The following is a 12543-nucleotide window of genomic DNA, read 5'->3' on the forward strand; positions in this document are numbered from 1 at the left end:
TAGGAATACAGCTAACAAGCAAAGTGAAGAACTTCTTCAGGGAGGACTACAAACCACTGCTCAGAGAAATCAGATAGGACACAAACAAATGGAGAAGCATTCCATGCTCATGGATAGGGAAGAATTAATTCCTGAAAATGGCCATACTGCCCAATGTAATTTATAAAAGAATTCAATGTTATTCCCATTAAACTACCAATGACATTCTTCACAGAATTAGAAGAAACTATTTTAAAATTCTCATGAACCAAAAAAGAGCCCAAATAGCCAAGATAATTATAAACAAAAAGAACAAAGCTGGAGGCATCACACTACCCAACTTCAAATTACACTATAAGGCTAAAGTAACCAAAACAGCAGGGTACTCGTGGAAAAACAGACACATAGACCAATGAAACAGAATAGAGAACTCCGAAATAAGACCGTACACGTACAATCATCTGATCTTTGACAAACCTGACAAGCACAAGCAATGGGGAAAGGATTACTTATTTAATAAATCATGTTGGGAAAACTGGCTAGCGATATGCAGAAACTGAAACTGGACATCTTCCTTATACTTTATACAAAAAATAACCAAGATGGAACAAAGAATTAAACATAAGACGTAAAACCATAAAAACCCTAGAAGAAAACATAGGCAATACCATTCAGGACATATGCATGGGCAAAGACTTTATGACTAAAACACCAAAAGCAATGGCAACAAAAGCCCAAATTGACAAATGGGATCTAATTAAACTAAGGAGCTTCTGCACAGCAAAATCAACTATCATCAGAGTGAACAGACAACCTACAGATTGGGAGAAAATTTTTGCAGTCTATCTGTCTGACAAAGGGCTATTGTCCAGAATCCACAAAGAACTTAAAAAATTTTACAAGAAATAAACAACCCCATCAAAAAGTGAGCAAAGGAAATGCACAGACACTTCTCAAGAGAAGACATTTATGCGGCCAACAAACATATGAAAGAAAGCTCATCATCACTGGTCATTAGATGACTGAAAATCAAAACCACAATGAGATACCATCTCACGCCATTTAGAATGGCGATTATTAAAAAGTCAGGAAACAACAGATGCTGACGAGGCTGTGGATAAATAGGAATGCCTTAACACTGTTTGTAGGAGTGTAAATTAGTTCAGTCATTGCGGAAGACAGTGTGACAATTCCTCAAGGATCTAGAACCAGAAATACCATGTGACCCAGCAATCCCATTATGGGGTATATACCCAAAGAATTATAAATTACTATACTATAAGGACACATGCACTGCATGTTTATTTCAGCACTGTTCACAATAGCAAAGACTTGGAACCAACCCAAATGCCCATTAATGATAAAATGGATAAAGAAAATGTGGTATATATACACCATAGAATACTATGCATTTATGTCCTTTCCAGGGACATGGATGAAGCTGGAAACCATCATTCTCAGCAAACTAACACAAGAAAAGAAAACCAGGCCAGGAGTAGTGGCTCACACCTGTAGTCTCAGAACTTTGGGAGGCTGAGGTGGGGAGTTTGAGATCAACCTGAGCAACATGGAGAAACCCCGTCTCTACTAAAAATACAATTAGCCAGGCATATTGGCACATACCTGTAATCCTAGCTACTTTGGGGGCTGAGGCAGGAGAATCACTTGAACCCAGGAGGCAGAGGTTGTGGTGAGCCGAGATCATGCCATTGCACTCCAACCTTTGCAACAAGAGTGAAACTTTGTCTCAAAAAAAAAAGAAAGTAAAAGAAAAAAGAAAAGAAAACCAAACACTGCATGTTCTCACTCATAAGTGGGAGTTGAACAATGAGAACACATGGACACAAGGAGGGGAACATCACACACTGGGGCCTGTCATGGGATGGGAGGCTAGGGGAGGAATAGCGTTAGGAGAAATACCTATGTAGATGACGGGTTGATCGGTGCAGCAAACCACCATGGCACGTGTATAACTATGTAACAAACCTGCATGCTCTGCCTATGTATCACAGAACTTAAAGTACAACAAAGAAAACTTTACATAAATGCTTAAGGTCTAGAACAGCTAATATATTATAATGAAATGTCAACTATAATCCCAGCTCAAAGAGAACACCATAAAATTATGAAGAGCTCTCCACAAATCTCTAAATTTATGTCCTCATAAGATTACATTTCTATTTCTTCTTGAATAATTTCCTCATTTTAGCTATGATTTAGTGATAGTAAGATGGTAATTATGAGGAGAAAATTCTCCTAACACTCTATTGAGAAAATTCTGCCTCATTTCACCACACACCCGAGTCTTAAGCAGTCCCTTCTAATGTAGCTGAATAATAGATCCTCACCTGGCTGAGTCTATGAATTGAATCCACGTATGTGAAATAAGGCCCCCAAGGAGAGGTAATAAGCTGAGAATGCCATCAGCTCATCTTTCTTCAGGACTATATTTGTCGTTGTCACTTGTAGAAGCAGGACAGCCCTGGCATTGGGATTGGTAGAAACAGAGAGTATCAAAGGGAAAACTGAACTTCCCTAATTTTTGGAAAGCAGCAGATTGGAAACAGATGGGCTCCAGCGTTTTCGTGTGTGAGGTCATTGTCCCAGGTAGCCTTGCTCAGGACCACATTTCTTGTCAGCAAAACAGAAGTCAAACGATATTTCTACCTTCCAAGAGAATAGAACATAATGTCAGATTTTCTCATGGATTCCCACAAGTTCAAGAAACTTTCATGGCCTTACTTAAATGCTTAAGAATTTCAAAGAAAAAATTATTTGTCTTTCAAATACACAGGAATCTGTTTGGGAAAATTTTAACCAGGAAAAGTTGGAATTCTAAAGTAAAAAATGAGTGAGGCCATAGAAATTCTTTAGAGCTTTTAATTTAGATGTCAACTGGGAAAAAAAAAATCTCTGGTTTGCTTTTATACCATTAAAGACTTATTTTTTTATTACCAGTAATACAGGGCGACTTATTCAGGTTGAATCTTGAAGCTAAACTTCAACTTAATTTTAAGTTTTGGCTAATTTTTAAGCATTTCTCAGTCACCTACCATGATTTCATCTTAGAAATCAAAATCTCAATTTCATTTAGACCTTTGAAATATCAAAACAGAAGTTTAAATGCTTCAAAATAATATTCATGTAGAGACTTACATATGTGGACTAGGAATCTCCGTGTATTACAAATTTTATGAGAACATAACAAATGTTGATACACACACTTAATTCTGAAATAAAAACTTACAACAAATAAAACTGTAACAAATCAAGAAAATTTTGTAGGTTACACATTTTATGTCTAAAAATATAGGTATTAAACAGTCAAGGATGGATAAAAGAAGAAATTACAAGAGAAAATAGAAAATATCTAGAGACAGATTAAAAATATGAAATATCTGAAGTTAAGAGATACATCAAAAACAGTACCATAAGGGAAAAATTTATAGCTATAAATGATTATAAAAAATAAGATACCAAATCAACAATTTACTCCTAAGGAACTAAAAACAGAGAGAAAAAGAGGGACTATTAAAGAGGGACAACTAAAATCTAGCAAAATTTAAAAAATGATAAAGATAACAGTGGAAATAAGTGAAATAGACAATAGAAAAACAATATCAAAAATCAACAAAACCGAGTTTGTTCTCTGAAAAAGATCAAAACTGACAAAATTTTATCTAGATTGACTAAGAAAAAGAGGGAATACTCAAATTACTAAACTCAAAAATAAAATAAGTATATTACTAACAAATTTTTGGAGTAAAAAGGGATGTAGGAGAGTACCATAAGGAACTATACACTAAAAAATTGAATAGCCTAAATAAAATGAACAAATTCCTAGAAACAAAAAACCTACCAAGACTGAATCAGAAAAGTTGAATAAACCTGTTCAACAAGGAGATTCAGCAGGAAGATTGCATCAGTAATCAAAAACCCAGCAACAAAGAAAAGCCTGGACCAGACGGCTTCACTGTTGAATTCTACCCAATGTTTAAGCAGAATTAACACCACTTTTTCTCAAACTTTTTCAAGATGTTGAAAAGGAAGTAATGTTTTCTAACTTATTCTAGGAAGCCAGTATTACCCTGACACCAAGTCAGACAAAGGCACCATAAGAAAACTACCAACAAACAATCCCTTATAAATGTTGAGGCAAAAATCCTGAACAAAATACCAGCAACTCAACCTTAGCAGTATATAAAAGGATTATACACTATGAATGAGTATAATTGACTCCTGAAATAAAAGTATGTTTCAACACATGAAAATCATCGTAATATCACATTAACATAAGAAAAAAACCCTCATGTGATCATCTTAATCAAAGAAGAAAAAGCATTTGTCAAAATTTAACCCACATTCATGATAAAATATACTTAACAAACTATAAAAAGAAAGAAAACACCTTAACATAATGTTATACAAAAAACCAATAAAACAAAAAAGAAAACACAGCTAACATGTTGAAAGACTGAAAGCTTTTACCCTAAGAGTGAAAACAAGGATGCCTGCTTTTACTACTTCTATTTAATACAGTACTGAAGGTTCTAGTTACTTAAAACAATAAGGTGAGTAAAATAATAAAAGATATTCCAATTTTTAAAAAAGTAAAATCATCTGTTTGCAGATGACATAAACTTATATATTAAAAATCTTTAAGTTTCTGTGAGATAAACTGTCAGATGCAATAAGCAAAATTCAGCAAAGCTGCAGGATACAAAATCGATACACAAAAATCAGTTGTATTTCTACAATAACAATAAACTATCTGAAAAAGAAATCAAGACAACAGTATCATGTATGATAGCATCAAAAGAATAAAATACTTAGAAACCCACTTAACCAAGGAAATGAAAAACCTGTACAGCAAAAAACTATAAACATGTCATGAAAGTATTAAAGATGACACAAATAAATGAAAAGACATCATGTGTTTATGGACTGGAAGACAAAATCTTGTCAAGGTGCCATTGTTATCTATAGTCATCTACAGATTCAATAAAATCATTATAAAAATTCCAACAGTTGCAAAAATAGAAAAACCTATTCTAAAATTCAGATGAAATCTCAAAAAAACCCAAGTAGCCAAATCAATCTTAAAAACTAACAAAGTTAGAGGACTAACACCTCCTGGTTTCAAACTTACTGCAATGCTTCAGTACCCAAAATAATGCTGTACCAGCATAGAGACAGCCAGAAAGACCAATGCAATAGAAATAAAGAACCAAAAAATACGGTCATGGTTTTTAACAAGGGAGTCAACACTATTCAATGGGGAAAGGACAGTATTTTTTTAAATGGTGTTAAAAATGGATATTTACATATATCTATATCTACGTCTATATCTATCTATCTATCTATCTATATATCCCAAATTAGCTTTTTGTCTGTCATGTATGTTGCAGAACTATTTCCGTAGTCTGTTGACTTTTGACTTTGAGGCATTTTTCTCTCATACAAAGTTTTAATTTTTATGGAGTCAAATACATCAGTCTTCTGTTCAGTGACTTCTTCATGGGTATGGTGCTTTAGTTTAGGATGATAAAGAAGTTGCAGATATGCATAAATTAGATAAATTTGATGGTTGGACAACACTGAATATACCGGATGACACGGAACTGTACATTTAAACATGGTTAAAATGGTAAGTTTTATGTTATATATTTTACCACCAAAAAAGGGCCAGGCTTAGATGTTTATATGATAGAGTTTGGAGTACCTCTAACATTTATTCCCCTCCAGGGGAATAATTTATAAACAACCCCACAAGAAAAGTAGATACTGACTTCACAAGTCTCCTTACAAGTCCCACAGCAGGGGCAGTCTGGGAAAGCAGAGGTGGAAAAAGTCACATAAACTTGAGGTCAATGTGAGACCTCCCATCCCCCACTCTGGAATCGGATGGAGGAAGGCATGCATGCAGGCTGAGCTGGAGAGATGAGCTGGGCTGGCAGAACAGTCCTCCCATGAGCCTAGACCTTAAGTGTTCCCACATGCTCTCAGGCATGTATCAAACCAAGAAAGCAGGCTAGGAGGGTAACACAGCTCCCTGTATACAGTGAACTATGAAATATCTGAGCTGCGCAAGTGATGCACAAGGAGATGGAAGCAGTATGACCTTTACACAGTGGCCTGGCTCAAATAATTTCGGGCTCCCATTAACCAGGCAAACCCCTCTTTCTCTCTGAGGTAGGTAAACTTTAGGGGGTAAAGTGGGAGTTGAGGATAATGGGAAAGAAAGCCTGGTAGTATTTCTTCTAACTCTGTTATAAATAAAAAGTAAAACATAAATGCCCTTTCTCAGGGTCCAAATGTTGAGTGAAAAATATGTTTGTCATCTCAGTCACGTGATGTGGACTTTAGCAGAGCAGGACACACATGGTCACTTATCCTTTCCCTCTGCAGGTTGTGTGCTTTTTCAGTTTGTAATATACCTGATCCACTTGTCTCATCATACTAGCTGCAAACAAGGCCACTGAATATCACACCAGCTGACCAGCCTGTCTGTGAAGGGCAGAAACTGGGGCAGCCAAACAGCAGGCAGATGCCAGCTAGGAAGTACCAATGCCGACTCCATAGAGCATTCCACACTTAAAGATAAGATCAGCAAGTGTCAGGCTGCCTCACTAGTTATCCCTCCAAATAAAAAAATAAAAGTTACCCCTCCAGGGAACGTGTGTTTGTGTACACACAAAAGTACACGCACACAGCTACATGCAAAGGGGAAAGGCTGGGAAGGAAACAAATCTACCTCTGAACACCAGTTACTTGTGCGGAAGGGGCAGGTGAAGACAACTGTCAGAATTAGTCACCTTTTCGACTGATGAGCTTGCATCAGTTTTGACAATTTTCATAAAAAGGCAATTTTCACTCCTTGGGTGATCACCCAGGTCCTGCAAAACTGAGCCACCAACAACCACCTGCACCACTTCCCATGAGGCCAGATAATGGCTTCCCTCAAAGCTCAGCCCTCCCTCCCACCTGCCAGTCCTGTCCCATGCAGGGGGCTGCCGGCCTTCTGGGGTACAGGGGTCCAGGCCAAACCCAACCCACAGATGGTTGGTGAAACCAGCACGTATCCAAGGGCCTTTCCCCCACCTGGGCTGTGTGCCCGCCGCATAGATAGGCCTGTGCTTGCTCCCCTAGGACAGAGACCCTTTTCTTCAGTTGGAATGGGGGGGGGAGATTTGATGGTGTCTTGTACAGGTTGGATGTTAATCTGCTGTGGTGCTCTCGGAAAAGCTTGCCTGAGTTCGGCGCTTCCTCAGCACGTGGTGTGTGCTGCTCTTTCAAGCTGCAGAAGTCCCAGAAGGTAAGTGCTACTGCAACTCTCATTTACTGGTGAGCAGAGGTCAGGTGATCTGCAGCCGGCCAAGCAGCTGCTAAGTGGCCAACAGGCTGGATCTGCATCTCACTTGCAGAGTCCCTGCCTGGCTGCTGGGTCTGCCCTGAGACTCCTTCCTCCTCCTCTTCCCTCCACAGCTCTCCTGGCTTCTATCCACAGCCGTGCCCCAGGTGGGGAACACCTATGGATGCATCAGGGTGCAACTACTCAGACATCAGTTGCAGAAGGGCCCAGGCTCCATGCTGTTTCCATATCCAAGCAAAAGCTCGTCTAGAGCTTCAGCAAATCCAAGCCTCCCTGAATTACCTGCAAGAATAAACTGAGCCCTACAAACCCCACTACACTGGTTAGCTGCCAGTCCCAGCCCCTGCTCCCTCCTGGGCCCCTGTCTGTACAGTTCTGAGGTCCTACAAGAATGCTGAGGTCCTAAGCCGACTCTCACCCAAAGAGGTAACCAACCAGGGGCCTCCAGGGATAGAGAACATACCCAGACAGGTTCTGCTGCCTGTAGGCTTGATGTCCTTCCCCTAGAGCACGCCATGCTTGCCAGGCTGCAAAGGGGGCTCTAGAAACTTGGGAAACGTGGGCCTGTAGCTGGCATATGGGAAAGAGGCCTGGAAAAGCACCACTCCTGTCCATGAAGCCCCCAGATGGAAATAGGAAGTTGGGAAATACATGGGCACCAAGCCTGACCACCCTCAGACCCAGGTGGGAGCTGCAGCAGTGCTTGCCCCCTCTGCCACTCTGGCTCTACCACTATAGGAGGGAGCAACATCTAGCCCCATGCATGAGTAGAGACAGTAGGTGTGGGCAGGTTCCAGCTGTTGCTGCAGCTGAACCTCCTAACCAGGTCCATGCAAGGCCATCTCAGATGGGTATGCACCTGGATTGAGCAAGGACACCCCTCGGAGAGGGAGAGCCACTGAGGGGGGCTGTCACAGACACCCCTTTTCCTGCCCCAAAACAGGTTGGGGGAGTATGGGGGACCTCTCCCACCTTCCAGCCTCTTCCAGGAGCCAGTTCTTTCCAGATGAGGCACTCTCCTGCCTGTTCCCATTTGGCTGCAATAGACCATTGCCAACATTCAGAGAACAAAAAGGGGCCTCACCTGTTTTCCCCAACACGTCGGAGGCAGATGGATATGCCCAGGGGACCTGGGGTAGAACCTGTACATCTGCCCACCGCCAGGCTATGCTGGCTTCGTCTTATCTGTGTGATGTGGGTGGGGTGGGAATTACCAAGAGGTCATCACACAGGCCATGGACAAGTTCTACAAGAGTCAGGGAGAAGAGCGCTGTCCTGGCATGCTGCCCAGCACCCAGCTCACACACACACCTCTCATTTGAATCTTCCCCAAAGCAGGCTTTGAAGTCCAGGCTCCCCGAGAAGCCTGGGGAGGAGACTCTGCCAGGCTTAAGGGTGTATCCCCAAAGGTGCCACCCTCACCAGGCTCATCCTGACAATCTTGGGTGATTTTTGCCCTGAAGTTTTGGAGTGGAGGACAGGGAGACAACAGACAGTATGCATTAGCCACCTTTCCAGAGAGCATCAGCCCTACAGACTGGGGCAGGTCAGACTTCCACTCATGCGTTTTTCTCACTGGTTGCCACTTGGGGGAAGCAGCATTTGTGAACACCTGCCTGTCTCCCCAGGTTCTGTTCATAAACCCCATCTGTGCCTTTGGAGAAACTGCCCCGAGCACACAGGCCCAGCAACTGCCATCTACGGCCCCCAGGACCTAGTCTCCTTCTACATAGGGTTCAGTGCATGTGATCATACACTGGGCTTGATTCCTGCCCAGTAGTCCCTGCCAGACATCCCATGCCCACCTCATTAAGAGAATGAGGCCACACGAACACACCCAGGCTGTCGTGGTGATGGAGTGGCTGGGGTCCTACTTGCCCACCCCTCATTGCTGGTTCAGAGCCAGCTGTCTGACCACATTCCTACCCTGAGATGGGACTTTGGGGACATTGTCCACGAGGGTCACTGACCCCTTTTAAAATTCCAGAAACAGAGGGCCAGCTGGTCCCCTGGAAGTTTGGCACATAGGACAAGCCAAGGCTTGCCTTCAGGAACAGGTTTTCCACCACGTCGCTGCCCAAGGCCCAAGGCATCCCCAAGTTCATGTGACGCCTGCCTGCCACGTCCACAGCCCATGCCGACCCCTCCTGGAGCCACTGGAATGCTTGTTCCTAGGCATGTGATAAGCCCAGACAGCTTCAGCCTGCAGGACAACTATGTGCATCTGGCAGCAGTAGCCAGAGGGCCCATGGAAAGAAGTTGGAGGTGAAACCAGATGCTATGATAATACTTTGTTAGGCAAAACCACACGCATAAAAGTGCTTTAAAATGCAGCAGGAGGAGAGGTGAAGACACAAATGAACAACTGCATAGTGACACATGGCTGTCAGAACACAGTAAAGAATCCACACAGTTTCACAACTTTACCTAGAAAAGGAAAGTTCTAGGCCACCTCCTCCTCAACATACTCCTCAAACTCCTCCTCCTTGGCCTTGGCATCCTGATATTGCTGATATTCAGACACCAGGTCGTTTATGTCGCTCTCAGCCTCGGGGAATTCAGTCTCATCCATGCCCTCGCCCATGTACCAGTGGAGGAGGGCCTTGTGCCTGAACATTGCTGTAAACTGCTCTGAGACACGCTTGAAGAGTTCCTGGATGGCCGTATTATTCCCAATGAAGGTGGCTGACATTTTTAGCCCCCAGGGTGGGATGTCACAGACGGCTGTTTTTACGTTGTTGGGGAGCCAGTCAGCAAAGTAGCTGCTGTTCTTATTTTGAATGTTCAACATTTGTTCATCCACCTCCCTCATGGGCATGCAACTCATGAAAATGGCACCCGCCATTAGGTAGCGGCCATGACAGGGGTCGCAGGCAACCATCATGTTCTTAGCATCAAACATCTGCTGAGTAAGCTCAGCCACGGTCAAGACCCAGTACTGCTGGCTGCCCCGGCTGGTCAGTGGGGCAAAGCCGGGCATGAAGAAATGCAGCCGGGGAAACAGGACCATGTTCATGGCCAGCTTCCACAGGTCAGCATCCAGCTGGCCTGGGAAGCACAGGCACGTGGTGACCCCACTGATGGTAACAGACACCAGGTGGTTCAGGTCACCATAGGTGGATGCAGGCAGTTCTAGGGTCCTGGAACATATGTCATATAGCGCTTCATTACCTATGCAAAAGGTCTCATCCGCATTTTCTATGAGCCGGTGGACTGAGAGGATGGCATTATAGGGCTCTACCACGGTGTCTGACACCTTGGGCGAGGGCAGAATACTAAATGTGTTTATCATTCTGTCTGGATACTCCTCCCAGATCTTATTAATGAGAAGGGTACCCATCCCAGACTCAATCCCCCCACCCAGGGAGTGGGTCAGCTGCAAACCCTGCAGGCAGTCACAGCTCTCAGCCTCCTTTCTGACAACTTCCTTCACTGACTCCATCAGCTCCACGCCTTCTGTATAGTATCCCTTGGCCCAGTTGTTTCCAGCCCCACTCAGACCTGTAAGACAGTACAGCCAGTCACTCGATGGCCAGGTATACGGTCATCAGTGGTCACCACCATAAAGCAAAAAGGGCCAAGTGTCACGGGTGAGGTGAAAGCACCATTCGCCCTGCAGGTGGAGCAAATGAAATCTCCTCCCCAAGAGTTGCAGGACAGCAGCTTCCCCTGTTAGGAATTAAGTCAGGAGTCAAACCTGAGACAGGACTCGCTGCAGGCGGCTCCTGCCCATTTTCAGGGAAGGTGTAGTCAAGGCCCCAGCCCAGCTCCCTGCAGGGAGTTTACATCAGTAGCTCCTCACCTTGAGGAGATACCTGGGCCTTCCTCCCAAAGCCCGACTAGAAGTGGCAGATTGAGCGACTCAACTCAGAGGATAGGAGGTGTTCAGGGGCCCGGGCTCCACAGTTCCCACAGCGATGACCTTGGGGTACTCCTAGATTTTGAGCTGCCCTGGCTAAGAAGCTGCACCCCAGTCCTCCACCGCAGCTCGCCGAAGATGAAGTTGTCTGGCCTGAAGATCTGCCCGAAGGGCCCCGAGCGCACATAGTCCATGGTGCCCATCTCCAGATCCACGAGCAAGTGCGGGGCACGTACGTGCCACCTGAGTGGGGCGGGAAGGCATGAGTGAGGGGAGGGCCGCGTTCCCAGGAGGGCGGTGGGGGAAGGACGGGGGTCTCGCCGCTGGCCTCGTTGTAGTACACATTGATGCGCTCCAGCTGCAGGTGGCTGTCCCCGTGGTAGGTGCCAGCGAAGTCTATGGCATGCTCATCAGAGATCACCTCCCAGAACTGCCTGAGACGGGAGGGGCCAGACAGGCTAAGGCTGAGTCACGGAGGCGCCCCTGCCCCTCTCCCAGCCCCACCCTCATCTGCACCCCCATCCCTAGGCCGCCGTGTCCCTGGGGTCCACCCTGGCCACCTCGCCAGCTGCCCAGTTCCACCGGGTAACCGGCAGGGATCCCAAGGGCCGCAATGCAGGGGTGCCACCCCGCCACTGCCAACACCTTCCCTGGCCACCCGGCAGGCCTGGGCTGGGCCCTTAGAGCCCCAGCTGCCAACCTTGGTGCCAATCTGGTTCCCGCACTGCCCGGTCTGCGTGAGCACAATCTCCCTCATGGCCAAGGCAAGATTAGGGCAGCAGGAGAAACACGAGGAGGAGCAGACGCGCAGCTAACCAGCCCGCCTTCCATCAATGCTGAAATAGCCCCGCATCCCCCTCCCTCAGCCTTGGATTGGGCTCCCAGAATAAGTAACAACTTTACTTCCACACAGGTGTACCCACCTGTGAATCCCTTGGCGGTGAACGTCTGTTGGAGAGCTCAGGTGTCCTTTCTGTGGTCCTTTCCACGTTGGGGAAAGCTGCTCAGCTGGAGAACTTCCTTCCACGTCTTTAATAAGACTAGATCCCTAGCTGAGCTGAAACTGAATTTTCCTCCCATGTGGCAGGGGAAGACTCTTGCTTCCATATTCCCAGAGTGCCTTTGCACCTGTCCTAGATTGATGACACTTTTTTTAATTGATGAGTCTTTTCATCTATTAGAGCTGTGGTTAGGAAAGGCCTTCCGTATGTTAACTCAACAGGACTTAATTATAAGTTTTACTTTGGAGCAGTTCAAACCTGCAGTAAGCTATGAGTGTTAGGGATAGTCAGGCCTCTGATTTAGCGAGAGTCTTCTTTAGAGTAGGATTAGC

General features: G+C 44.7%; 1 pseudogene; it reads right to left on the reverse strand.

The window, feature by feature from the left end:
- Positions 1 to 9794: 9794 nt before the first annotated feature.
- LOC100592635 lies at positions 9795 to 11967 on the reverse strand (annotated as a pseudogene).
- Between the last annotated feature and the right edge of the window lie 576 nt (positions 11968 to 12543).

The sequence above is a fragment of the Nomascus leucogenys genome, unplaced genomic scaffold (genome assembly GCF_006542625.1).
Source record: "Nomascus leucogenys isolate Asia unplaced genomic scaffold, Asia_NLE_v1 000760F_102273_qpd_obj, whole genome shotgun sequence".
Lineage (NCBI taxonomy): Eukaryota > Metazoa > Chordata > Mammalia > Primates > Hylobatidae > Nomascus > Nomascus leucogenys.